This window comes from Lepidochelys kempii, chromosome 10 (genome assembly GCF_965140285.1).
Source record: "Lepidochelys kempii isolate rLepKem1 chromosome 10, rLepKem1.hap1, whole genome shotgun sequence".
Taxonomy (NCBI): Eukaryota; Metazoa; Chordata; order Testudines; family Cheloniidae; genus Lepidochelys; species Lepidochelys kempii.
The window spans coordinates 49,081,568-49,108,842 of NC_136389.1; the positions used below are offsets into that span (position 1 = coordinate 49,081,568).

A 27,275-nucleotide genomic window follows, 5' to 3' on the forward strand; every position below is an offset into this window, starting at 1 on the left:
GTGCATGGCTGCAAGCATGTGTTATAAAGCTAGTATCTCCAGCTCCAAACATTCACAAATGATGAGCCAGGCCCTAGAACATCATGAGATTATCTTAGGAACAATGAGATATTAAAACAAAGGTTCAGTTCCTATTATTTTCCTCCTGGCATTTGGGCCAAGGTTTTCTCTGCAACCAGGAGGGCTAGTCATTAACCCTTTTGTAATGAAAGCTGAGATTCTCACATAACTTGACTCCGGGGCCTGGGACTTTAAGAGAAAAAACAACTATTATGAGACTCCTGATGATGAAATTGTGAGAGTTGGCCATACTGTAAAACTTTTACTGTCCTCGGTAGAGAAAGAGCTAATGCCTGCCCCGCCCCATACATGCCTTCCTAACCCTCCCTCCCTCCATCTCCTCCTCCCATTCCTGTTTCATTCCTTTGTTCATGGGGTGGCATGAGCAATCTCCTACTTCCACTAAATGCTCCTGGGACAGATGTGGCAATTTCCTTGAAAAACTTTATTGAATTACATTTAAGGATCTTTGGGGTCCATTATATTAAATTCAAAGTATATGGATTATCGTGGGCCAGGATAGTGTGTAACCTCGCCACGGGGGAGATGGGATGTCATTCCCTCTGAAGCACTTGGCATTTGCCACTGTTGGAAGACAGGATATTGGGCTAGCTGGACTGTTGTTCTGGCCCAGTATGGCCGTTCTTATGTTTGATGTGTGGCCTGGGAGTTCAAAGGACTATACTGAAATTATGCCAGACAAGCATGGACTTTGTGTGAAGTGGATTTCCTGGGGAATTCCTTAGGAGGAGGTTAATGCAAATTCCGCACCTCTGATTGTGCAAAATCCCTTCTTTTGAAGCTGAGGAGAGGGCCTTTATCTGCTGATTACAGGAAATCATAGGCCTGAGCTGTATGAAGAAGTGGATGAACTGCCCAGTTAGTTGTTCTGGCTGTGAATCTAAGGCAGTTATGCACTTGTAATCACAGGGAAACTCCAGTTGTGGGGTTGGAAGGACTGACAACTACCAGAGCCTGAGGTTGGGGTTGGGGGTGACCTCTAGTAAGAATTTTAGCATGCAGGTAGGTTTTTATTGTTTTAATAGGATTCCTCTGTAGTGCTTTTACCCTACGAATAAATGTGCTTGTTTAGAAAGAGCTGTGTGATAACTTTTATCATGGTGGGCAATATGCTGGGCACAGCTTCTGGAGAGAAAGCAAAGTGGAGAGGTTGGCCTTTCAGGCAGTCTGACTTGCTGGGATATCACACTGAAGGCAGGGAATGGTGCAGCCTGGAAAAACGTGATGAAAAGGGAGTGAGGCGCAGGTGTCTGCCCAAGCGAGGTGACAGCTGGGAGCCAGAAACCTTTAAGTGGGTGCCCCTGGTGCAGCACGGAAGACGAATACAGGTGCAGTTGCCCTGAAGCTGTGATGCCCCTCTCTCCCCTCCTCCAAATCCTTCCTTGAAACCTGCTTCTTCCAGGAATCGCTCCGACATCCATGCCCTTCTTTGTCAATGCTCTTATCCTGTGCCTGGTCTTGTCCTTCTCGGTTTCTCTCCTAACCGTTCACGACAGGGTCCGTGTATCACTCGCTCTCCATTTGCGGCATTATATACATGACAAGAGCTATAACAACTCTCCTTGTGGTCGTGCCACTCAGGCATATTGAGTTTCATGGCACTAAGACCTTTCTGAGCATCCCCCACCATCCTCTCCTGTATTTATAGATCACTGTGGTATTGGCCAGGCGTATGGGGGTGTGCGCTGATTTTCTATAAATACAAATGCTCTGTAATTATCATTTGAGGTATTGCTTCCAATTCAAAGGTAGATTAAATAACCACTGTGCATGTGATCCTCCTGTCAACATCCAGCAAAGAAGAAATAGCAGCTCCTGCCTGAGCGGCTGGGAATCCCGAGGACCCCCACCCCCAAAAAGGAAGAAGACAGGGGGAGGTTGCAGGGAGGAATAATTCACTTCCAGATGTGTTCCAGAAACACCCTTGCATCTCTCCTGCTCCCGAGCCAGTGGAGAACTCTCGAGGCTGGCAGGTACGTGGGAAGCAGAATGCTTAGGAGGTCCAGCAGATTTTATATGCCATGGGATGGAGATCGAACAAAGAACTTTCATACAAGGAGACAGAGAGGTTCTGAGCCAGGATTAGAGTGTATAGAAGCAGCTTTCCATTCTCTGCTGCCCACCCCCCTTCCCTCCCCCCATTTTCATTGTACCACAGGAACATCAGGTACATAATTTCAGGCTAGGCTGCGGATGGAGTGGAATCGAAGGCATATGATAAGGCTCCCCAAAGCCTCTTAGATGCTCATTTGGTATGGTAATTGATTTTCTTGGAGGCTGTGCGTGCCCCGGTGTGCTTCCTTTCTGCCAGTCTCGCTCTCGCCGCAAGCCATCTCAATGGCAAATCAGGGGCCGGGCCCAACCTGCAGGCTATTTGGACTTCTCCTGCCTCTTTGGATTGCACTCCTGCCCATATACATTATATATGGGCCAATTCAGTAGCGCAGGCAAACATCCCCCCAGAAATTGGCTCATCTTCCCAGTACATTCCGCTGAGTTAATTTGTAGCTAATGGTAGAAAAATGGCCCAAGCCCTGTTCTTTTGCAACTATATTGAAGCTATCTATTTCCATGTCCATATGGGCAATTGCGCTGCCTGAGCAGCATTTTGCTTCCCTGCTAGAAGAGCCAGAACAGAGGCATTTCCTTGCTGTCAGCCCGAGGAGGAGCAAAGCGGGGGGAGGAAGTGAGGAATTAGGGATGCTCTCTGATCTGGGAAGCTTTACCACATCCTGAACTGGGGACCCTTTTTGAGGGGGCAACATTGTATCCTGGAGGGATTTAGCAGCTGAGTCAGCCATGCAGAGCTGGGCTCTCCCCACCCCCCCCAAACGTATTACCCTGGAAAGATTATGTCCAGCTCCAAGTGGTGGGGGAGAAGATGCTGCAGACCAAATGCACCATGTTTGCTCCACCAAGACAAGTGGCTGGAGGAGACGGAAGCAGCAGCCAAGGAGCGGGAGCGCTGTGCCGCCACACCAGGGAAAGAAAGGAAGGAGGGGTTCCCTCTGCTTTCAGTGGGGGTGGAACAGCTGTGCTCTTGCCATTCCCTGCCCTCTCTCTAACCCCCAACTGATCCCATTAGCCCCTTTTGTTGCTTTCAGTCCCTGCTGTGCCTGCTGCCTGCCTACCTACAATGCCCCCTGCCCCTTCCCCTCCTGTAGCCAGGTTGATCCCAAGCCTCGAGCCCTCGCATCAGGGCGGTGGCTGGCAAATGCGGCTGGGCTGGGAGATGGGGCGTTCTGTCACAGTAACTAATACCCACCCGCTGAAGGAGCCCTCTTTCAGTTGCCTACACTATTGATCAAAGAAAAGGTTTGTTTTTGAAGTTACAGTTGCAATGTCCTGGGGGCTTATAATGAACTAAAATAAGACCAGGTTAGCAAGAGAATCGATCAGCTGTGGCAGCGGGAGCGTGGGCTTGTCTCATAACTTTAAATGGAAGTGGCAGGGGAGATGTCAAACCCTGAAGCAGTGCAGTCCCTACTCTGCTGCTATCCAGGAGCTGCTCAGCCTTCTCTCTTAAGGCAGGGGCTGCATCCACCTCCAAACGTCCACTCGTCCTTCTGCACGAGGCCGGCGAGGCCGCGCTCATAGAATCCTAGAATATCAGGGTTGGAAGGGCCCTCAGGAGGTCATCTAGTCCAACCCCCTGCTCAAAGCAGGACCAATCTCCAGTTTTTGCCTCAGATCCCTGAATGGCCCCCTCAAGGATTGAACTCACAACCCTGGGTTTAGCAGGCCAATGCTCAAATGCGCACTGAGTTTTCCCCAGAAATGTGCAATAGGGAAGGATTGAGGGAGGCTTGGAGTGGTTGGGATGAGTCCATCAGTGCAGCAATGTAAGGGGAGCCCAGCGCTGCATGAGTGCAGAGGCTGGTGTTCGCCCCTGTGCAGAAGAACCAGCACAAGTGAGACATAGGCCTTGTGCGTAGGGGTGGATTTTAGCCAGATTGCATTGCCTTCCCATCCCACAAGGAGGCAGTGTTGCAGTCCCAGACTGCCATGCAGGCCAGCATGGGCTGAACAAACACATCTCCTGGCACCCCAAGATGCTCCTGTGGGAGCAGGTTTTGGGGTTCACTGGTGGAGCAGTGAAGGAAAACATGAGCTGGATGGGTCTCCCACCGCAGGGGAGGATGGGCTTGGGCTTGGGCTTTCTGGGTGGAGCAATGTAGTGATGCTGACCTGCCCATGAACACATGACAAATTGTTAGTAGTAGTAGTTAGTAGTAGTAGCCAGCTGAGATGAGGGCCCCAGTGTGCTGGCTGCTGTCCAAATATGCAGTAAGAGACAGTCCCCGCACCGAAGAGCGTACAGTCTAAATAGACGAAGGAAGTGTGATGACCCCATTTGATAGATGCAGGCCTGATGGGGGACTAGGAACTTCCCAGAGGGAGACTGGCCAAGCCGGGGATTGAACCCAGAACTCTGGAGTCCGTGCATTACCCACAAAGCGGTTCTCCCTCTTGACGGAGCTGCCCTCATGACTTGAGAGAAGCTGTGGCCCATGCAGGGCGGCCCTGACTTCTCCCAGGATGTCTCCATGTCTGTCAGAGGGCAAGGGCACCAGGAGCAGCAAAGCCAGCTCCTCTGCCGGTGAGTCCACAAGGAGCAGGAATTGCTTAGTTGTGGGCTGTGGTTATTCCAGTCCAGGCGTCGCCTGGCAGGAGTCATCATGAGCGAAGTTCGGTGCTTTTGGAGGCTTGTGTTATAATTGTTTTTGGCCGGAACCCAAGCGGCACCACAGGAGTCCTGGGGTTGAACCTCGACTCGCGTGAGGCTCTCTGCCAGCTGATCTGGCTCGCTCTGGGCACAGCTCCCTCAGGCTGCTTGTGTGAGCAAAGCTTTCCCACTGTGTCCCACTCCTCACGGCGCTCCCGTCTGTACAGTGCAGCCCTGGCCGGGGCGGAGGCGCATTGGGAAGCATCCAGGCAAGTGCACACACAATGGGACGTCGGCAGCTACTGGAGTGAGGGAGCTCCCAGCTGAGGAAGGGCGATGGTGCCTGTTCCCAACCCCACTGCCGGGATTTGGCGGGGAAAGGGTGAACTCAGTTACATCAGCGAGGCAAAGGGACGAAAACCCCCTCAGCCAGATGAGAAGGACGGATTGGGAAAAGATACTTTCCAAAGGGTTGCACTTAAAGCACATGGCCTTCCTCCAGGCCCTGGGAGCCAGGGAAGGACTGCAGCCCACTTGACACCCAGACACATCCATTTCCTCCCAGGAATCCCCTCCGTGCTTCTGCAGCCCTGATTTGAGCTTAGGGTACTGGAAATGTCTTGCCCATGTATTTGGGGAGCTGATAGTGTAGCTTTAGTCCATGGGTGCAATTCCCCGCTAGGGCTTAGGGGTCGGGGTTTTCAGCACAAGTGTTAGGCAGCGCTGGGGAAGCCTCTCCATGGGAACGCGGGCTAATGACCATGGAAATCTGACGACAGAAGTTGTTACGGGCTCTTTAAATTATCCCCAATATCCTTTATTTTCCCATTTTTTTGTTAGAGACAGGCCTGATCCAAAGCTTGGGAATGTGGAGAATGGGCAGCCAAATCCAGATTTCACACATAGCCCGCCGATCATTGCAATGGACTGAACCAACCAGCCAGCCCCCTGAACCGGACTATCCCACTCCCTTGAATGTCAAGCTCTACTTTGTGCCTTGGGCCCCACTCTGATGAACTACGAGCAGTGTGTGTGCTCCTCTAGGCCCTGATTCAAGGCAGCACTGACACACCTGCTTTGTTGAACCAGGGCTGCAGCCATTCCAAATGGTGCAGTTGCCGTATGGGAGCAAGACATCGGCCCGTCAAAGCCAATAGCCTAGACCCCCATGATGCACCAGCTAAGGCACTTCGACTGCACAGTGATGGGCCCTGTAACAGGGGTGAAAGTCAATTAAAGGACTTCCCGGTACTGTGGAGTCCTTAGGAGGGGGCGGGGCCTCAACCAGAAGAGGCGTGGCCTCTACTGGAAGAGGCGGGACTTTTACATCCCTGGGCCCTTTAAATCAAGATTTAAAGGACCACGGGCTGGGACTGTGGTAGCAGCAGCTGGGAGCCCCGGGCCCTTTAAATCCCCCTGGAGCTACCAGTTGCCGCTACCACAGCGGAGCCCCAGGCCCTTTAAATAACCATCAGAGCCCCGGGGGCTCCCGGCTGCCACTGCTGCCCCGGGCTCTGGCGGAGCTTTAAAGGGACCGGGGCTCCACTGCAGTGGCAGCAGTCGGGAGCCCCTGGCCCTTTAAATCACCGCCGGAGCCCTGCTGCCACTACCCCAGGGCTCCAGCAGCAGGGCTTGGGTGGCGATTTAAAGGTCTCTGGAGGGTAGAAGTGGCAGCTGGGGGCTCCGGTGGCGATTTAAAGGGCCAGGGGCTCCCAGCCGCCGCTACCGCAGCAGAGTCCCGGGCCCTTTAAATTGCCGCCGCGACCCCTGGGGCTCCAGCAGCAGGGCTCGGGCAGCAATTTAAAGGGTCCAGCGCTCCGGTTGCTGCTACTGCCCCGGGTCCTTTAAATCTTCCCTGGAGCCTGCTGGAGCCCTGGGGTAGCAGTGGCTGGGCTCAGGCGGCTGTTTAAAGGGCCCAGGGCGGTAATGGTAGTCGGAGCCCCGGGCCCTTTAAATCACCACCTGAGCCCCGCCACCACTTCCCCAGGGCTCTGGCGGCAATTTAAAGGGCCCGGGGCACTGCTGGGAGCCCCAGGCCCTTTAAATTGCTGCCTGGGGAAACCAATCCACCCCGATACGGCACACGGTCTCTTGCCGGTACGCTGTACTGGGGCGTACTGGCTTACTTTCACCTCTGCCCTGTACCAAACCCATGGAGAGATCCATTCACCCCACCGTACACCCAGAACCCACTGGGTCAGAACCCACGGCTTCTCATGGAAAAGAGACATGAATCTATGGCTCTCAGGCTAGCTGTGTCTGAGGTTCCAGCTCTCATATACTTCCAGTTCTGTACTGTCTTTCTCTAGTTCTCCTTATCTAGGTACGTGTGTGTAAACAGAATCTCGTCTCTGGATAATCAGCCTGCCGCCCTCCCTGCTTGATCCTTCAAGTGATAGCGTAATCGCTTCCCAGATAGCAAACTGGAGAGCTCTCTCTCGCACACTCACAGCGCTGCTGCAGGAGCCCACTTGTTGAAGTTGGTTAAATGAGGGCTGGAGAGGGGGGTGCTGGGAGCAGAGAGGTCCCCAAGTGAAACCCTGGGACTAAACCTTTGGGTAAGTTCAGACACAGATGAAGTGAGCTGTAGCTCACGAAAGCTCATGCTCAAATAAATTGGTTAGTCTCTAAGGTGCCACAAGTACTCCTTTTCTTTTTTCAGACACAGAGTTGGACTTGGGAGTTTGGCCCCATCTCTAGCTGAAAACTGTTTAGGGCCCATGGGATCCAGTGACACCTGGCAGGGAGTTACAGGCCCCAATTCAGCAATGCACTTAGGCACATGCTTCACTTCAAGCCCGCGCTTCAGTCCTGTTGATGACTTAAGTGCTTTGCTGAATAGGGGGGAATGGGCCTATGCTGGCTTAATTTTAAGCATGTGTCCCAAGTGCTTTGCTGACCAGAGTCAGATACTGGCAATACAGAACCAAGTCAGGGTGGGAAAAGGAGGCAGCAGAAGAGGTACAAAGGGAAGTGGAGCTGGTGATGGGTGTTTGTTCAGGGGAGTGGACTTCAGTTTCCTTTTGCCTTGCCCCAGCAAGGCTGTTTCTTTAGCTCTTCTCTGAGCAGCTCCTGGGGCCGCGCTAGTTGCGAAGGACAGCACAGTACCCACTCAATGCTGCGCTAAGGCGCTGGTGGCTGGTTATGAAGGATGGCACCTTCAGCAAAATCGCCTTTCCAGCATCGTGCCAGCAGAGAGAAGGGCCAGTCCCCCATAACACAGTGCTGGGGGCTGCGCAGCCTCCAGCTTTGACTCCGTGGAGCAGAGAACCTTGGCTGTCCCACCTGCGGATGGAGAAGTTCTCAGCAAGCGTAGGCCTGGCTGCAGGACCTTTCCTCCGGTGCTGCCCTGCTTGAGAGTCTGTCCACATCGCGTGGGGGATTAGCATTCCCATCACAATGTCACTCCATCACCATTTCTATTAAACTCATTTGCTATCTAAAGGAATTCATTTTCCACTTTGTTTGCCCACAATAAGAAAAGAAAAAAAAAATCCTCCAAGCTGGGGCCCTCCTCCAAGCTGAGAGGGGAGAGACTGAGGTTGGCTTGGGAGCTTAGCCATCTGCTGGGAGAAGGTCAGCGTGGTCCCGCCATCAGTGCACTGATATTCCCAGTCTCAGCACACTGCCACCAGGCACTTGAAAAGGAAAGGTGCAGGGTGACGAGGGGAGGGATGGAGGGAGTTAAAGCAATCTGCCTTTATTGGTAGCAGGATTGGACATAAAGACCAGTTGTTGATTGTCCGGGAGGTACAGTGTGCGGAAGGAGGCCAGGAAATGATGCTATTTCACCCTGGATCTGGGCTTTGGTGACCACGTTTTTGATCAGGGTGGAATTTCAAATGGGTTAATTTCCATGCTGATCAAAACCAAGTCATGTTTTGCATGTGAACCATCCTGGAGCCATGATGCATTGTGGTCTAGTGGATAGAGCACTGGGCTGGGCCTCAGGAAAACGGGGCTCTATTCCTGACTTGACCCCTGACCTGCTGGGTGACCTTGGGCGAGACACTTCCTGACTCTGAGCCTCAGTTTCCCCTCCTGCCCTTTGCCTATTTAGATTGTGGGCTTTTCAGGGGCGGGAGCTGTCTTTTACTAGGTGTTTGTACAGCACTTAGCACAAAGGAGTTCTGATCTCAGCTGGGGCCTTTCTGTGCTTCGTGTTTGGCAGGAGTCCCTTCTGTGGGGCATGCCAGTGGTATTTGGGAAACTTGCCCCATTCGAAAAGTGGGGATGTAGGCACTGATCCAACAGAGCTTACCAGGACTCCCAGGGAAGTTAGAGGTTATTTAAGACCCCCAGGTACTTTCTGTTCCTCCCTGGTTCCAAAATTCCAAGCGTTTTTGTTTTGTTAGCCAATTTACAACATGCTCTGCCGCTCAAGTTCTGCATGTCTGTCTCTTGCTCAGAGGCAAGGGCTCTGTGTGTGTGTGTGTGTGTGTGTGTGTGTGTATGCACGCACATGCATTCCAGAGATCACATAACAATCTTGTTTACAGTCACTCCCTGCGGTTTTATCAATAAACCCCCTGGCGAGAGCACCTCCTGCTGGAAAAAGGAGTAAAATCCTCTCCATCCCTCCCTTCCTCCCCAGGCTGTCTGCTTTCAAGGTCAGGGGCTGTTGGTAATTGATCCACAGCTTCCATTATAAATCTTCTAACCAATGAGAGCATCCCCTGCTGGCTTTAGACAACAATATCCATCCAACTTGGCTCTGAGACAGCCTGAGATGAGAGAAGGGAAAAAGGCGGGGGAAACTTTAATTATTCCCTGCCTCCGCTAGACTGTATTTGGGTATGTGACAAGCCTCGTTTTCTTGCATCTCTCTCTCTTCCCACATCCTATATCACTTGGCACTGTCCTGTGGCTGTGTTAGCTGCCTGTCATCAGCTGACTGGATCTGGCATGTGCAGAGGCAGCATGAACAATGAAAAGCGAGAGACCACCCCAGCCTCTCCCGAAGATTCCTTTTCCTTATTTATCCCCACTGGCTCACCCATCACGCAGGGCTAGTGCGGTCTGGCTGTCTTCCAGGTCCATGCCACTGCTTCTGCCCCTCTCTCGGTGGCACCTCCGCCGAGGTTTGTGAGGGGCAGAGAATCGGTCCCATGTGTTAGCCCTGATATCTAGGGGACAATGCTTTGCCCTTCTTAGATGTCTTCCATCCAAGAATCTAAAGATGCTTTACCAATGCTGATGAATTAAGCCCCCCTGCAAGATAGTAGGGGAGTATTGTTAGCCTCATTGTAAACATGGGGACACTGGGCATCGGAAGAGCCAGAAACAGGATTCAGGGCTTCCTAACCCTGTCCAATAGACTGGCAATGCCATCTCAGGCTAGATTCGCAGACCACTCCTAATAGACAAAGTAAGCCCAAACGAGTATGCCAGCCTGGCTGCTTTGTCTTTCCCTCGAGGGTAACAGGAGAGGATGGCTCCGTCGGGGAGGTGTGTTCCCTTGGTTTAGGAGCTGTCTGTGATGTGTGGCTGTAGGGTCACAGTAGAACAGAACCATGTTAAACTCACCATTCACTTGGCCATGGAATCAAGGGACTCTGTGAAGGACTGCAACCTCCATCTCTGAAATCGGAGGGCAAGGCTAATGTGGGACACGCCTACCTAACCCCAATGGATGGTCCCTGCTCAGTGCTATGAAGGAAGCTGACAAAATCCCAGCCTGCCCTGGGGAAAATACCTCTCTCACCCCAAATGGGGTGACTCATTGAGCCCTGCGCACATGAGCCAGGGTCTCCATGACTACGCTTGAGCGGGGAGGGAGGTTCCACATAGCTAGAGCATAGGACTGGGCGCCAGAGGGTTAGAGGTCTTAAGCTGCTGAGAATGGCAGGCTCCGTGGATGTGCAAGCCATTAGTGTCTAACTCCATGGATAGCCTGTGTCCGAAATAGCTGTGTGCGTGCAGGTCACAGCCCACTAGACGAGCTGACATCTTCACATCTCATCACCCTCAGGGACGAATTCTTCGTATGCTCTGCCCCGGCAGAGCCACAGGGCAGAACCTGTGCCACTTCCGAAGCTCCAGTTTGTTACAGCTGGGTGAGTGGGGGGTAGAGGATGACAGCACTTCCTGCCTACTCCTCCGAAATGCCGCAGAGCAGCTGGGATTCCCTCGCATGAGGGGGACGGCAGGCGGGAATTTGTTTTTTCTTGTTAATTTGACACATTTTGTCGTGTTCTGGTGCTTTGGAGCATGGAAGAGGGTGGGCAGCCTTGAAATGTCTCACTTTTCAGTTTGTATGCGTTCTGTTGCCCCCCACTTCCCCTCCCCATGCACACACATAGTCCCTTCCCTCCCCTCTGAGCGCCCCCAGCCACAGTTGAACCCAGTGGGGGGCCAGGAGGACCAGCCCCTTGCCTGCTCAGATGCAGAGAGAGGGAGAGCTGAGTTGCAGGAGAGGCTGGCAGGTGGCAAAGGCCAGGTGGCAGCAGAGGCGGCGTGTAGGAAAGTGGGCACTCTGGGAGGCTGGTAATGAGGAGGGAGTGCAGTTCCTGTGGGATCAGGCAAGCAAGGTGAGGAGAACTGTTAATTTGATTCTTCAGCTTGGCGGGGTCAGGAATTGAAGATCACAGAGCTGTTGGGCTCCCCTCCCCCACGCCACACTTCTAGAGTTTGATTTTCTAGGCTCTGTGAAGAGTCGGCACCAAGAACAAATGACCCACATAGCGCAGCAGATGCGCAGGCGGGCAGCCTTATTTACATGCAGCTGGAATCACTCTCTCACCGGGCCGGCTGCACCTTGCGCAAGGCACCGTGTGAGTACACTGACAGCCATGTGCACAGCCGGCTGTCTGCAGGGCTCAGAGCCCGCAACACTGGGTGTGGGGCAGAGAGGTCTCCGACCCAGCAGTGATGCAGTCTCACCCTCCTCCTTCAAATAACAGTGCAAATCAATTCAGCAAGGGGGGCTGGGCCAACAGCCCTGGAGCTGGCCATCCTCTCTCCACAGGGCAGGGCTTCCCAGCTTCCCCCCAGGCTGTGCTGCAGCAGTGTGACAGCCTGGGAGCGAAATGGTCCTGAGGATTCCATGCCAGCTGGGTCCTAATTGTAATGCTGATACCTGCTTTCATGGACTGTGTCTTGTAGTGCGCCTGCTCCGTGTATGAATGAGGGATGGCACCCTCGGGTGGCTGGGACCACAGAGAGGCTATAGGGTCCAGTGCTAGCTAAGGATGGGGCTGGGACTTATGCTTTGGGAGTTGAAGAGCCCCAGTTCTAGTCCCACCTCCCTAAGAATATATATACATATGTGTGTGTGAGAGAGATGTATAGAGAAACCGTTGTCTATCCTACTGCCACCCCTGTGGGGCAGGGCTGTGCTATAATCTCCATTTCCAGATGGGAAGCTGAGGCACGGAGAAAATAAATGACTTTGCCAACTCACACAGGGAGTGTGAGGCAGGGCAGGGACTTGAACCTACCACTCTCAAGTCCTAGGCTAGTAGTCTAACCACTGGAGCACCCTTCCTTCCTTCCTCTATTAATTGTATACATCATTATTTAGTAATTGTGTCTGTTATCTACAGCATGTAGATTTGTTACAGTAGGAGCTACGTGTAGTTTGCAAATCATTTTGGGGCCCTGCAGAACGACAGCCCCATATAAATGCAAAATATTCTTCGAGTGAATAATATGTAACTAAATAATGCAATTGTTTCTGGACCAGGCAGCATTTAGCCCTGGAGTGAACAGGCACATCTGCCATTGACTTCAGACCTGCCTTACGCCAGGGCTCTTTAGCCCAGGATGGTACATTTGCCAGCAGAACAAAGGAAGAGGGAGGACAGAGGAGCTAAATCGGTCCTTGCCTCTAGGGGAGGCAGCAGAGATCCCCTTGTGTTTCCAACTGGCTACACAGTCGTGTAGCTTCACTGGAGTCAGGTGGCTCAGTCTACACCCAGTGATTTGAAGAGGTAGAAGGGCATCCTGAGGCTGCAGTTCCTACCAGGGGTCGTTTAGCCAGGACATCAGCTGATGAGTTGTTCCTCTCCATTCTCCCTGCTGCGGGCAGTGCTGATGGGGAAGGCAAGTCGCTTGCTCAGACAGTCATTTGATAGCCCCAGGGCTTGGGAGGTTGGGTAGCCTGCTGCAGCCTTCTCCTTTCCTTCCTCAATCCCTCCACCGAGTAGGCCAGCTCCCCAGCTCTGCCCCTTCCCGGCCACAACCACACACGCATCTCAGCAAGGGATTAATGGAAACCTCCCTTTGAACACCCCACCTCCCTGTCAAGCGCGCACGGTTCCTGGCCGTACCAGACAGAAGACCATTTCCTTCTCATGTATCCTTTGTCAGCAGCCGCTGCGCTAATGCAAAAGAGAAGTAACAAAGCCAATTTAACTCCCCCAGTTACCTGCAGCTTCCAGCTCCAAGTCCTTTAATGAACTAGCTCAGGTAGTGCTAATTACCCTAACCCAGGCTGCTTCGACTAGAGCACCAGCAGCTAACTCATGGTCAATTAACCCCTGAGGGCTCGTGCTAATTTCCCCCTTTCCAGCTGCTGTCGGAACCATCAACATGTAAATATCACCAGGAAGAAAGCAGATAAATCTCTGTTCAGCCGGGTGCACTGGCAGCCTAATACCAGCCTCCCCTGCATGGCAGCTCCCTCCCGTATGCTAGCAAAGCATGGTAATAGCAGACTGCTCTTGTATGCAACTGGGTTGAGTCTGCAGGGTCCTTATTTAAGGCAGTACAGGAGTGTCAAGATCTCTGGCACTCCCCCAAGTCTGATCCCGCTGTGTGCAGTGCTCCCAGCCCCCTGTTGTAAGGATTGCATTCAATGAGCCTGGACAGTTTGTTTTGGCTAGCAAGAGCATATTCATCCTACCCACCACTCTGTGGAGCCAGGAGCTTCCCTCATTCTGGACTGGGTTTTCTCCTCAATTTGCTTATTATTATTTGTGGTATGGCAGTTCCTAGAAGGAACAGCTAAGATCAGGGCCCCCCCAGTCCTGTGCAGACACTTGGAAAGAGACATCCCTGTACCAAAAAGCTTACAGTCTAAATAGACAAGAGAGACACAGGGTAGGAGAAGAGACAGAGGAAATGACTTGTCCAAGGGCACACAGCAGCGCAGTAGCAGAGCCAGGAAGAGACATCTCCCAATGCCCAGTGGGCCACTATGCACATGGGCCGCGCTGCCTCACGTGCTGGCTCATGGAGTAACTGCATTTGTTTGCATCAATTTGCTACTTTGTGTAGAGGCTACTTTGGAACCCTAGCTCTTTGCTCCCCCAGAAGACAGGTACATCTGTCTCTTCTTGCCATCAACAGAGCTACATCTGTGCAGCCCTCGTTTAGTGGAATTACCACTCCATCGAACAGAGCAGAGAGAATATTTTGCTGTGCGTACTTTGTCTGACAAATGGAGCCCCTCCTTTTGAACCATTCCCAGGCAGGTTGCAACCACGTCAAATTTATTCGTGATTCTACGTGATTCACTGATTTCTTCTTTCAGCCTCTTGGTACTCTAGAAGGTGATCATGGACAGTCGTCTGCTGTAGTCACTGTTTGCTAGTCAAGCTGTCTGTCTAATGTGTCTCAATCGATCTGATCCATCCGGCTCTCTCTCTGTAGTTGCAGAGAACCCATCACACCATGCCCAAGTGCTGTTGAGCTGTGCTGGTTAGCTGTGACTGAGCCAACAAGGACATCCTAGGGCTTGTCTTTCCAGACTGGGTGAGCGTGGAAATGCTTCCAGCCCTTTGCAAACCTTCACTAAGCTCTAATCTGGAGGCCCTGTCCCTCTCCTCTGAGGGAGCTGCCCCCAGCCCAGGGATGCAGGCCCCATCCCTCACAGCACAGGCCCAGCAGCCCCCTCCTGTGTTCAGTGGCCCGGAGTGGTGGGCTAAAGCAGTAGCCCGTCCCCACTCGTGGGTTTAGCCCCAGCTGGGTGTTGTGTAGCTGTCTGTATACTTGCCCTTTGGTTGCTATGGTGACACTACCACTTCTTACCTCACAGGGGGAAAAAAGCCTCTAAACATCTAATTCTTCAGCCCACCTGGGAGCCTTTCAAACTCCCCACTCGGTGTTTGACATGTAATAATTTTTCTGCTTTTAAGATTATCCTAAAATGCTCATTCCCTTTCTCTCTCTTTAAATCTCAGCAGTGGAGCCTAAAGAGAAATAAGCATAAAAAATAATGATACGTGTTTCAAATAACAATTTGCCACCATCTGTGGGAACATGCAGTGGCAGGCATTTAGGAAACTAGAAAGGGACACGACACCTGTCTGGAGTGACCACTCGCGGCACTGGCGGAACACACTGCCAAACCCCAGTGGCCTCCGGAGCCAGGGGTGGCAGAACTGGACTCACTGTCTTAGAGGCTTCTGTGCAACTGACTCCTATGGAGCGGAGATCGAGAGCCAGTTTAGATGTCCAGGCTTTGCCACAGCCTCCTGTGTGACCATGGGCAAGTCACTTAGTCTTTCTGAGGCTCTGTTCCCCATCTGTACAATGGGGATAATAGCACCACCCTGCCTCACAGTGAAAATAAAGATACTTAGATACACCGGGAATGGGGCCCAGAGAAAGACCATGGATAGATCACCATCAGATGGTCCTGCTCCAGAGCCCTGGGATCTGACATGCCCATGGAGCGTAGGGTGTTTGTTTTCCTGGCCAGCCATGGAATAATTCAGTCCTGCTTTCCTTGTGAGGGTTTATTTTGAGCCAGCCACCTGGGGAGCAGTTTAATCCCACAATCTACAGAGTAATGTAAACCTCTCCCCGGTGAGTAATTTAATCCTCCATTTCCAGGGTAATTTAACCCTCTCCCTGGGGAGTAATTTGATCCTCCACTTCCAGAGTAATTTAATCCTCAATCTACAGAGTTCAGTACTTGAAACCAGCCACCTGTAAAGTTATTTAAACTCTCATCTGTAAAGTATTTTGTTACCTGCAGGGCAAGCTACTTTGATTTCCTGCAAAATAATTTAATCCAGTTGCACATGATATAACAAAATCCAGTCAATAAATTAATACAAACTCCTAGTTGGGTTTAATCTAAGTAGATAGATCTGTCTAATCCAGCACTAAACCCAGTGCTGCTTAATTGCTTGTTTAACTCAGGTTACTCCTTAATTGTTTAATCTGTTTGCTCCTGGTTTAGTTTAATCTGGGTGACCCACAGCTGCAGTTGTTTAGCTTGGGTGAACTCAACCGCAGAGCTGGTGAATCTGCATGGTGTGGTTTATTACCTGGAACCTGTAGTCCAGCAGGAGTGTAACATGCGAGACAGCATTTTACAGGCTGAACAGCCATGACTTCTGTTTGGAATGGAAACTCTCTAAGTGTTTCTGACCCCTCAAGTCTCTGTCACCCAATGTCCAACCTTAATATCCATGCTCCGAATCTGGGACACTTTGGGGCATCATGCAGATACCATCACACATGCCCATAAATCTGGGGTGCTGTTGGCTTCACTTTCTTTTTTTATTCTGCCTTTTCCTCCATCGTCCTGTTGTTCTTCCCTTCATTTTCCCATTCCTCCCCTCTTATGAGGTATTTATGAGCTGTCCTTTGGAAATGAAAGGCGATCCGTTTCCCTAGCGAGGAGGAGGGACATGCAGGCTACTTCGGGGCTGAATGCAATCTTTCCATTGATCTCGAGGTGCAGCACCATGATTCTTCACACATTCCTATTGAAATCGACCTTCTCTTTTTACCCTCTGACAGCCTCACTGGTAGGAAGAGTCACTCCTCAGCAGGACAAGATGGCTCTAGACACCAGAATCTTTCATCCCTAGATCCCCAGTTCAAATCCAAGCCAAGTCAATAGTGAGTGAGCATCTCTACAATTCAATTAATAATTGTGAAATGAATCAGTGGTTCCCAGTCTATCTGCTAGGAGACAGATGTTCAATTCCCCCAAAATAGCACCATCAGTATTGGCAGGCTCATCAGAGAGGTCAAGGACTGCATGGGCCATGGAGACTGAATGGCCCTCTTCTCTCTCCCCGGCAGTGATCCCTCCAGGTCAGAGATGCACGGGGGGGATCTTGCTCTGTTACTGTCTATGCTATTACTCCTCTATAGATGAGCAGAGAACTGCATTCTTTTAGGCATGTCAGGCACCTTCACCAACATGGAATTCAAGTTGAAAGAAAGAGAGACCTAGGGGTAGAATGAAAGGGATATTCACTGCAGGAGACCTAGCAAGTTTGTACCAGGTCCTCTCTTTTCATTTGTGCCATAGCAAAGGCCCACAGTTGATAGCAGGAGTTGTGTGTCTTTTAGCTGAGTGAGGATGAAAAAAATAATATTAATTATAGTGTCAGTTTCCATATAGAGAAGGATCTGCAAAGTAGTCAGAAAGGAAATCTTTCCCCTGTGCCTGTGAACATTGCAGCTGTTGGCTTTCAGGAGAGCTGATAAAGAGCTGAAAATGAGGTAAAGAGCTTAAAAAACTGTATGTGAAAGAAGCATGGAACGGGGAGGAGCAGAGGGGAGAAGAGATGGGAATGGGAGGGAGACAAGGAAGAGGGAGCTGTAATGAAAGGTATTGACCCCAGTCTTAGAAAATCAGCTGTAACATTTTGAAACCATAGAATAGTCTTAACTATATGGCCCTGTCCACACTCTGTGCAAGCCCCTGGCTTGAAAGGACTCTTTTCACACCACTCCCAAGGCTCCTTGAAGGAGATAGCTATTTCCTGGCAGCTCTCTGAGTGCTTAGGAGAAGGAACCCTCACAATGTCAGTGGTGCCAGATGACCCAGATGGGGTGTGTCAGGGCCCCAGTGGCCACAATGTGTTTTGCACAGACTGGAGATTGATGAAAGGAATTACTTTTATACTCAACACGTAAATAGAGTACAACTCACTGCCACAGGAAGTCATCGAGGCCGTGGCATTTCTGTGAATAACAAGAGTCTCCAGAATTGTAATAGCAAATACTAACGAAGAGTTTTGGAAGGGATTTTAAACCTCAGGCATCAGGGCTTAAGCCAGTTTCTCATTATTAGAGATTAGGATGAGATGTGTGGGGCAAATCCTAAATCTGCCCAGTGTAGGTTTCTTACGCCTTCCTCTAAGATGTCTGATGCTGCCACTGTCATACAGGAGACTGGGCTAGATGGACCTTGGGTCTGATCCAGTCTGGCAGTTACTGTGTTCTTCCCCACTCCCATGTGCACTGGACAGTGCCTGAGGGCCATGCTATGGAGAACACATGCTACACCATTTCACGAGGGCCATTACTAAGCTTGCTCTCCAAGCATGCTTTGAAGCATTGTGCTTCCTCCTCACCTCCCTTCGCAGGCTGATGCCTCCAGACAGCAATGCTTGTCCCCTCCCCAGTTCAGCCAGCTAGGATCCCTGATTTTGAACCTTCCTGTCTGTTACAGTTTACATGTCAACTTGCAAGAGAAGACTGGTCTGGAGAGCTGAGTGTAGGACTAAGAGCCAGGATCTACTGGCTGAAACTACCTGAAAGGGGGTTCCAAAGAGGATGGATCTAGACTGTTCTCAGTGGTAGCAGATGACAGAACAAGGAGTAATGGTCTCAAGTTGCAGTGGGGGAGGTTTAGGTTGGATATTAGGAAAAACTTCTTCACTCGGAGAGTGGTGAAACACTGGAATGTGTTACCTAAGGAGGTGGTGGAATCTCCTTCCTTAGAAGTTTTTAAGGTCAGGCTTGACAAAGCCCTGGCTGGGATGATTTAGGTGGGGATTGGTCCTGCTTTGAGCAGGGAGTTGGACTAGATGACCGTCTGACGTCCCTTCCAACCCTGATATTCTATGATTCTATGATCTCCTGAGTTCCATTCCCAGCTGTGCTGCTGACTCACCGTATGACCTGGGGCAAGAAAAGTCCTCATTTGATGCCTCGTTTTCCCATCTGTAAAATGGGGATAATGATCCTGATCTACATGCTATTCTGTCCTGGGAGCTGACTGCATGCTGTTTTGGCCTCTGGAATATGTTAGAGCAGCCTCAGGGCTTCCCTAATTTGTGTCTGAGTACTTATGCCCCCTGGGGCTTTTGCAGCAGCTAACAGTAACTGGATGTCAGTGGTGCTTTTGCCACACTCCCTTTTCCATGGCAACTCCCCCTCTGTCAAAGACTGCATGGGGATGGTATCAAGCTGTTATGCCAGTTTCAGATGATAGTAGAGGGTTTCCCCCTGTATCAAGGGAATTCCCCAGCTGAAGTTGCTGACTTTATGGCTTCTTTGCAGTAGCACATTGCGTGGAAAGGTGCCCAGAGAGACCATGAACTGGCCCCTTTGGTTTCACCTGAAAACGTAAACCCCTTAAGAAAAGCTTGTCTTATGATATCTCTAAGGTAGACAAAACCAGAAAGGATTTGAAAGATCTCAAGAAAGCCTATTCCTATGTGGTTCCTCCTGAATTTCTGGATCAAAGAATGTCAGGCCAGCGTTCTTAGACCTCTTGCAGGTAGGATGGTAGAAGGAGAGGAAGGAAGGGCACGTTGGGCAGCACCCTGGGTTCATTTCCTAGCTCTGCCTCAGACTCCCAGTGAGACCTTGGCCAAGTCACGTCTGAGAATTTTATCCTTAGGCTCCGATTCAGGAAAGAATTTAGGCTGAAGTTACTTAGGAGTCCCATGGACTGGCAGCAGGATTTAGGCAGCCCTTAAGCAAGTGCTTAAGTTCTTTTGAAGTCAACAGGGCTTAAGTACTTTGCTGAATTGGGGCCTTCATCTCTCTGTGCCGTAGTCCCCCATCTGTAAAATGCAGATAATAACTAGGGCAGTTAACTCACGCGATTAACTCAAAAAAATTAATTGTGATTTTAAAAATAGCAATTAATCGCACTGTTAAACAATAGAATACCAATTGACATTTATTAAATATTTTGGATGTTTTTCTACATTTTCAAATATATTGATTTCAATTACAACACAGAATGCAAAGTGTACAGTGCTCACTTTATATTATTTTTGATTACAAACAATTGCACTGTTAAAATAATAAACAAAAGAAATAGTATTTTTCAATTCACCTCATACAAGTACTGTAGTGCAATCTCTGTATCGTGAAAGTGTAACTTACAAATGTAGATTTTTTTTGTTACATAACTGCACTCAAAAACAAAACAATGTAAAACTTTAGAACCTGCAAGTCCACTTAGTCCTACTTCTTGTTCAGCCAATCGCTAAAACACAAAAGTTTGTTTACATTTATGGGAAATACTGCTGCCTACTTCTTGTTTACAATGTCACCTGAAAGTGAGAACAGGCATTCGCATGGCACTTTTGTAGCCAGCGTTGCAAGGTATTTACATGCCAGATATGCTAACCATTTGTATGCCCCTTCATGCTTCCATGCTGATGATGCTCGTTAAAAAAAAAAATGCGTTACTTACATTTGTGACTGAACTCCTTGGGGGAGAATTGTATGTCTCCTGCTCTGTTTTACTCACATTCTGCCATATATTCCATGTTCTAGCGGTCTCAGCTGATGACGCAGAACATGTTCATTTTAAGAACACTTTCACAGCAGATCTGATAAAACACAAAGAAGGTACCAATGTGAGATTTCTAAAAATAGCTGCAGCACTTGACCCAAGGTTTAAGAATCTGAAGTGCAGTCCAAAATCTGAGAGGGACGAGTGTGGAGCATGCTTTCAGAAGTCTTAAAAAAGCAACACCCAGATGCGGAAACTACAGAACCTGAACCTCTAAAAAAGAAAATCAACCTTCTGCTGGTGGTATCTGACTCAGATGATGAATATGCATTGGTCCGCACTGCTTTGGATCGTTATCGAGCAGAACCCATCATCGGTATGGATGCATGTCCTCTGGAATGTTGGTTGAAGCATGAAGGGACATATGAAGCTTTAGCGTATCTGGCATGTAAATATCTTCTGACGCTGGCTACAACAATGCCACGCGAATGCCTGTTCTCACTTTCAGGCAACATTGTAAACAAGAAGTGGTCAGCCTTATATGCTGCAAATTGTAACCAAACTTGTTTGTCTGAGCGATTAGCTAAAGTAAGACTGAGTGGACTTGTAGGCTCTAAAGTTTTATATTGTTTTATTTTTGAATGCAGTTATTTTTTGTACATAATTCTACATTTTTAAGGTCAACTTTCATGATAAAGAGATTACACTACAGTACTTGTATTAGATGAATTGAAAGATACTATTTCTTTTGTTTTTTACAGTGCAAATATTTGTAATCAAAAATAAATATAAAGTGAGCACTGTACACTTTCGATTTCAATTACAACACAGAATACATATATTTGAAGATGTGGAAACATCCAAAATATTTAAATAAATGGTATTCTATTATTGTTTAACAGCACAATTAATCACAATTTTTTAAATTGCTTTACAGCCCTAATAATAACACTTCTCTCCCCAAGCCTGTCTATCTTTTCATCTAGATTATAAACTCTGTGGGACAGGGACTGTCTCTTACTGTGTCTGTACAGCACCTAACACAACAGGACCCTGATCTCAGCTGGCTGCTATAGGGACTACCATAGTACATATAAATAGCAATACTCTTTCACAGGGTTACAGAAAAAATTCATTTGGGGGAAAGGCAAATATTAAGCAGAAATGTAGGAACATTGCTGATTCTTTCACTATATACTTTGCATGTTCTGTTCCCTCTTGAGATGGCTTAAAATCTATTTTTGGTTATTTCCTAGTACCTGGATCTTACCCCAGTGATGTCATTTCACATTCTGACATATGATATATTAAATTCTTTATGGATAGCATTTTTCAAAAGCATCTAAGTGTCTTTTGCGCCTAAGATGCTTTGGCACTTTTAATAATTTTGCCCCATCTCAGATTTATTCTTGACCAACAGTCGTCATTTTTCTAAAATGGTGGCTGTGGATTGGATTTAGTTACTGGATATTGCAATCTTGTATACGGAGAAGAGAGGTGGAAGAGGAGGGGCAAAAAGACCTTCTGTGTTCCTTGAAATGTGAGCTGTTTTCTTTAACTTGTCTTGACGTTTACTCACCTCTTTTCCCTTTTAATAAGTCAGTTTTTGTTCTCTCGTATCACGTTAGAATGCACATTGGGCATAATTGATGGACAGGACCCAGCTTCTGAAAGCTATCAACGTAGCAACTGTGAAATCACACGTCCAAATATGTTTATCTTCTCAGCTTTTCTGGGCTGCGTGCTTTTCGGACATGGATTTTTGTGCTTCCAGAGGGACAGTAAATTTCCTTTAAAATGTCGATGTAGAAAAGGAGAGATAAAGAGAAGACGTAGCTGTGGCTTAGGCTTTGAATTCAAAACAAAACAGGGCCAGCTGCCTCAAAGAGACACTGGTGACCAGCAGATGTATTAATACACGTTAGGGAATGGAGCTCATTCTTACTGCAAGTGAATTGCAATTTCTTTGGAGGACTTTAAACGGCAGCTGCAGGGCATGCAGGGTTGGAAATCATCTCACCAGCATTGTCCTGCCAGAGTGCCTGCCCTGGAGGACCCATCATATCCTAGGAACGAAGAGTAAATTAAGGGTATGATTCTCAAAAGCACTCGGTTTTGCCCTAACTTTGCTCCCAGGGAAGTCAATGAAGAGTTAATCCTATGCTCAGTGCTTTTGAAAATCTGCCTCGTAAAGCATGTTCACCCCACTTCTCCCGTAGAACAACAGGGTCAAGTAAGATCATGATGAGCCATTTGGTCTTCCATAGGAGCCCTAAGAAGTCACTTCATCAAGTGACCCCGCCCCCCCCCCCCCCAAAAAAAGAAAGAAAAAGAAGGAAACTGTTGCTCCTCCAATCAGGAGGGAAACTGTTGCTTCTCTCACCAAACTGCTCATAGGGTCTAAGTGATGAGGTAACATGGTCCCTTGATGCTCACTGGAGAAAGAGGATAGTGCAGTGCTCAGGATGCTAAGCCGACACTAAGCATAACACAGCTCTCTCAGAGGACTTCCCTGGATTAATTCCTGTGGGGTTAAATTTCCTGCTCTGCCGTGGACTGCCTGTCTGACTAGATCTATTCTGTGCCTGCGTTCCCCATCTGTACAAGGGGATAACAGCGCTGCCCTGCCTCACACAGAGGTTGTGAGGTTAAATACATTAAAGTTTGTGCAGCACTCAGATACCGTAGTATTGCGGGCTGGATAGTGCATTTGATAGCTAGGAGAAAACACCTAGGAGATGTTCTGGGGCAGGGGGATGATGATAAAGGTTTCAGGCACAGTTCTTTTCTGCTTGTATTTTAAGCGAATGAATTTAGAGCTGGTGAGCGATGCTGTATTAAAGGCCTGATCCCAAGCCCATCAAAGTCAATGGACAGACTTGCATTGACTTCACTGGACTTTGGACCAGCACCTAACTGTCCTGGTAGCGTCATTCACACATTCGGCACAGTCGTAACTGTGTTGCCCCATTACAGTGTCTGAATCCTTAATTGCTGGAGGTAAAGTCTTTAAGCCCCATCTACGCAGGGATAATTTCTGAGTTTCTCTGCACCAGTGCTACAAGTTCCGGCTGCTGTAGTGTAGGTGGTGTGCTGCGCTCACATGGTACTGCAGTGTCATGTAACTTTGTTGTCTCAGAGATGCACCAGGGCAGAAGAAGTTTGCCTGATGTCCCCCATTTAGACACCACGCATGGAGGTGAGAGGGTCATTCATACCTCATAGCTCTGTCAGTCTTTGACCTCTCTGCTGCAGACTGCCAGCCGGGGGCCGGTTAATGCAAACTACAGTGCTGCTTTTTGGTGAGGCAGACACTGGTTCACTAAGAACAAGACTGCAACCATCAACATGTGCCACTGAAGAGCCTTCAGATGCCAGCAGTTTTCAGTCACTTGCCTGAATTTGACCTGAGCTGAATTTAAACCAGTGACCTAGAGGTGAAGGGTATTAGCCCATTACTATCCCCAGAGTCAGACATAGCTCTTAAGTGCAGTGTGATTTGTTTGGGAAGCAACCAGAAGTGCAGGGATTACAATACACACACAGGATCACATAGTAATAATAATAACTAGCAATTTTCTTCTGTAGATCTCAAAACACTGTACAAAGGAGGTCAGAATGGGGAAACTGAGGCACAGGGCAGTGACGTGACTTGCTCAAGGTTACCCAGCAAGCTAGTGGCAGAGCTGGGCAATAGAACCCAGTGCTCTATCCACTAGGCAACCGTGCCTCCCAAAACAATAGCACTATCTCAGGACACCCCCATGGTCTCCAAACATATTGATTGTTTTCATTTGGCTGCTGGCCCTCCTCCTCTCTTAGCCCTCCAGCTGATGCCTTGGCCAAACTTGCCTCGCAGCAGGGTCACCCACAGGTGGATTTTGGATGAATCCCCAGAGCGAAGAATTTATGTTAGAGATCTGTCCCATTGCAATGTAAATATCAGCCCTTGCTCCACCCTCACTTAGCCCCATAACACTGAGCTGAAGGGAAAAGCCTACATAAGTTACGTCAACTAACAGCCACCACAGTAATTGGATCCATTTTACGCTTCCACACTACACTCCTTGCATCCTCACTTAAATTGCACCAATTTAACTGCCAGTGTGGGGTATTGTGGATGGTTTCTGAAAGGCAGCAATAGTAGATGTAAGAAACGTGGTGTCTACACTGACACTGTATCAACTGAACCATATCAACCTAAGCATGACGCCTCTTGCAGAGGTGAAGTTATAAAGTCGGTGTGGCAGGCGAGTTACGTCGGTGGGAGCGACATTTTAGTGTGGACGCTCACAGAGTTAGGTCGACATAAGCTGCCAGCCTCTCCTGGGGACGAGAGAGGATGTCAGTCTCCTTGGTACTCATTAAATGCCAGGGCCTCCCCAAACTCTCTGCCCTTGGCTGGGGTCTCAGTGGAGTTCTGCTCAGGCTCAGCACAGGGACTGCTTACCCTGCACCTAAGCTGGCTGCAGCATTGTTCTCCCCTCACCCGCTGCTTTGTTAATCTCTCAGGCAGTCTCCTTTGCGAAGCAGCTGGGGGATGTTGTGATGGATCGGAGATGGAGATGGAGCGATACTGATGCACTCTAGGTGCGCTGCTGATTGATAGCAAGAAGCACAATCACACATCTTGTTTTCAGAAATTTCAATTTTGGGGTTCACAAAGCTTGGCTCATACTAATGACAGGATCTGCCTGTGGCTGTCAGCAGCGTCTCTCCTTCCTCAAATCCTCCTAACTAGGCCCCTGCAGCCTGGTAGCAGTGCCTCCTGCTGGAACCAAGACACATTTCTATTCTCCACACTCAGCAATGGGGACTCTCTGCCCCTAGGCCTGTGGTTCTCAACCTTTTCCCTACTGCAACCCCATTTTCCACACCAGCATCACCCTGCACTCCCCTCTCATCCAGCCAGGATCTAGCTGGGATCCTCCTGCTCTTGGCCAATATAGGAAGGGTAGGGTGGTCACAACCCTCTGACACCTCTTTGCAACCTAGCGGGGTTGAGAGCCTGGCCCTAGGCTATCAGGGCACCACAGCTCCAAGTTGGTGAGAGCATCCTCTGCTGGTAGCAAGCAGATACTTCGTACTGGCCCTCTGCTCACTGCGCTGATGGTGACACAGAGCATCTGACACACAGATTTGGGACAAAACACTTCTATTTCCAGGGCTCCTGGCATCTCTGACCCCTCTTTCTCTCAACCTTCATTTCACAGCCCTTGCTGCATTGCTCTCAATCTAACCTTGGGGCCTGCTAACTACGCAGCCTGCTATCTATCACCAGCTGGGAACATACAGGAATCATGCATCTGTTCGTAGCTGCTACTTCATGTTTGTTTTTCTCTCTCTGCCAAGACACCAGCACCCATCAGCAGCAGGCAGTTCTGAATCTGGCATGCAAAGGCAAAACTGCACCCCTATGCCAGCTCAGTGACCAGAAAGTATCAACCACATAGGTAGGGAAAAGCTCCTAATTGCCATATTCTTTACAGGCTTTACTCAGAGCTCACTCTTTTCTTGCTTATCAACCAATTCATTGACACTGAGAGAGAGGAACGAGGCTGGGTCTCCTGGCATGAGAGACAGGCATCTTGGATGTGTGTGGTGGTGTCGGTCAGGGACAGGAGAGTAGCTGATGTCCTTCTGGATTCTGCCAGAGGTGGTGCTAGAGATAATCACTTGTAGTCTTTAAGTCTAGACTGGGAGCCTTTCTAAAAGAAATGCTCCAGCTCAACCAGATGTTATGGGCTTATTGTAGAGATTCTTGGGTGAGGCTCTCTAGCCTGTGCTATGCAGTAGATCAGACTTGATGACCACAATGGATCCTTCTGGCCTTCAAATCTATTAATCTATAATCTCTTCATGAATACAAGCCAATTTCGATCAGAAGTAAGTTTCTGAACATGGCTTCCCTCTATACCACGCAACTGGGGATGGAGTAGAGCCTTATGGAATTGGGGATGAGCCACAGGAGCAGTGCTCAGATCCACCTGCTTGGATCTAGGTTTGAGATCAAGTATGTGTTCTGTGGTTCAAGGAAAGATTCCATGGCACTGAACTCCCGCAAGCCATCCTAATGAGACGTCAGCCTCAGAAGTAGAGACCCCATAAGGTCTGCTGACTTTGTAAGTTTTCTGCCCATCTCAAAGGGCAGAAGTCTCATTAAAAGAGCTCTTGGGCCAAAATTCCATCAGAATGGATTTTCTTGCAGGATTCTGACTGCATTCAAGTCCGAAAATTGGGCCCTGGTAGGTCTGCATCTGATCTGGAACCAAAACATTGGAGACGAATTTGGATCTAGGAATTCAAATATCCATCTGCTTCCCCACCCTGAAATCCGAAGGATTCAGTCTTAAGGTTCCAGTTTTGGATCATCTCTACATGGAACATATTGTAAATCCATTGCCCCACCTTATCCCCTTTGTCCTGTTGCATTCTATGCTGGGAACCTGCTGTCGGGAAGCAGGCAGGCCTGCCTGTCTTGAGTTCCCAGGCTTCGCTCACTGACTCTGCTGCTATGCAGGGACCTGACAGCAACACGGAGGAAGAGGTTTGTAACCCTGCCTTGGGATGACAGATGTTTTCAAGCTGCTGCTAAGCTTTCAGACTTGTCCTGCCGGGATGCAGAGATGAGCATCAGAAGCTATTGTATGGCAGAGCCAGGGAGGAGAGGAAAGCAGGGGCATGCGTACATGCTGGAGTGTAAGAGCATGCAGGGACATGCGTGGGCCCAAGAGCTCATGGGTGGAGGCTGGAACACATCATTGTGTATGGTGTGGGGTGAACCCAGCCTGTGTGTGCGTGGCTGCATGCGTCACCAGTGTGTTTGTATTCTTGAATGAGTATGGATTCTGTGATTCCTATCTCAGGGGAGCTGGTTACTACAGGATTGTCCCCCAATAACAATGAGGCACTGTTCCATTTTGTAATTATTATGTTGATTAGGGTAGTGCCTAGGAACCAACCAAGATCAGGGCCTCACTGAGCCAGGCACTGCACAGTTACAGAGTAAATAGTCCTTGCCCTGAAGAACTCATGGAGATGGGTCCTGAGCCATGGTCCTGAAGCATGTGAAAACTTTAGACTGTCCACACGGTTGTCTAGCTGGGTTCCCTGACACGTTTGCATTTGTAGCGACCT

General features: G+C 49.3%; 1 protein-coding gene across 3 annotated transcripts in view; it reads left to right on the forward strand.

Moving 5' to 3' along the window:
- The window catches only part of LINGO1 (leucine rich repeat and Ig domain containing 1), a 462,557-nt gene that overhangs the window by 346,284 nt on the left and 88,998 nt on the right, over positions 1 to 27,275 (forward strand). Inside the window, exon 6 of one of the 3 annotated variants that reach the window (XR_012153954.2) lies at positions 1,877 to 1,937. The exons of the other annotated variants lie outside the window; for them this stretch is intronic. The gene's annotated coding sequence lies outside the window, so the exon portion shown is untranslated. Of the gene's footprint in view, positions 1 to 1,876; positions 1,938 to 27,275 lie in introns of those variants that run through there. 3 annotated transcript variants of the gene reach the window in all.